Source organism: Anabrus simplex, chromosome 3 (genome assembly GCF_040414725.1).
Source record: "Anabrus simplex isolate iqAnaSimp1 chromosome 3, ASM4041472v1, whole genome shotgun sequence".
NCBI lineage: Eukaryota > Metazoa > Arthropoda > Insecta > Orthoptera > Tettigoniidae > Anabrus > Anabrus simplex.
In genome coordinates, this window is record NC_090267.1 from 487,884,090 (window position 1) to 487,885,514 (window position 1,425).

General features: G+C 48.9%; 1 non-coding gene across 1 annotated transcript; it reads left to right on the forward strand.

The window, feature by feature from the left end:
• Nucleotides 1-1,069: 1,069 nt before the first annotated feature.
• Nucleotides 1,070-1,141, forward strand: TRNAC-GCA (transfer RNA cysteine (anticodon GCA)). Its single transcript has one exon. It is a non-coding gene; the product is annotated as a tRNA-Cys (tRNA).
• The last annotated feature ends 284 nt before the right edge of the window (nucleotides 1,142-1,425 follow it).

Here is a 1,425-nt window from a genome sequence, read left to right on the forward strand (position 1 = left end):
CACTATAGACAGTTTTTCGTCACTTCTGTTCATAAATTTGGCACTTTACGCCTTTCTACAGTTCTTTCTTTCTTTCTTTCTTAATCTGCTTACCCTCCAGGGTTGGTTTTTCTCTCGGGCTCAGCGAGGGATCCCACCTCCACCGCCTCAATGGCAGTGTCCTGGAGCTTCAGACTCTGGGTCGGGGATGACCAGTACCTCGCCCGGGCAGCCTCACCTGCTATGCTGAGCAGGGGCCTTGGTGGGGATGGGAAGAGTGGAAAGGATAGACAAGGATGAGGGAAGAAGCGACCGTGGCCTTATGTTATGTACCATCCCGGCATTTGCTTGGAGGAGAAGTGAGAAACCACGGAAAACAATTTCGAGTTTGGCTGAGGTGGGAATCGCACTCACCTCTACTCAGTTGACCTCCCGAGGCTGAGTGGAGCCCGTTCCAGCCCTCGTACCAATTTTCAAATTTCGTGGCAGAGCCGGGAATCGAACCCGGGCCTCCGGGGGGTGGCAGCTAATCACACTAACCACTACACCACAGAGGCGAAACTTTCTACAGTTAAGTATCCAATTGTAGGGACGTAGATTTCATAAAATAGCAGGAAGTGCAGGCTGTTTTTGTTAATTTAATGTAATTCTTGACTAGTACTGATAACATTAAACAACAAAACATACTATAGCCGCAGAGTACACAAAAGGTTTAATCAACAAGAAGTACAATGGATGGGAATAATGGAAGGGATAGACAAGGAAGAACGAAGGCCGAGGCCTTAATTTAGTACCATCCCGGCATTTAACTGGAGGAGAAGTGGGAAACCACGGAGAACCACTTCGAGGAAGGCTAAGGTGGGAATCGAACTCGCATCTGCTCAGTTGACCTCGCGATGCTGAGTGGACCCCGTTCCAACAACTACATCGCAGAGTTGGACGGCACATATTATACAAAAGAATATATCTCGCAGTTTGAGGTAAGGTTGGCAGTGAGAGAAGATATTGTACACTGGTTATCAATACATTAGCGATAGTGCAGCAGATTAATGTCGTATAATTGACATCAATATCACGCAAAAGGCAGTACGGGGGTATAGCTCAGTGGTAGAGCATTCGACTGCAGATCGAGAGGTCCCCGGTTCAACCCCGGGTGCCCCCTGGTATTTTGGATAAATTGTTACTTCAATGTTAAACTGCTAATCAACACCTAGAGACCTTTCGAAGACGCTAGTTCGGAATGAATGGATTAGTTAATCTTTTCTTCGTCTTTCCTTCCAGGGTCGGTTTTACCCTCGGACTCAGCGAGGGATCCCCCCTCTACCGCGTCAAGGGCAGTGCCCTGGAGCTTCAGACTCTGAGTCAGGGGATACAACTGGGGAGGATAACCAGTACCTCGCCCAGGCAGCCTCACCTGCTATGCTGAACAGGGGCCTTGCGGGGGGA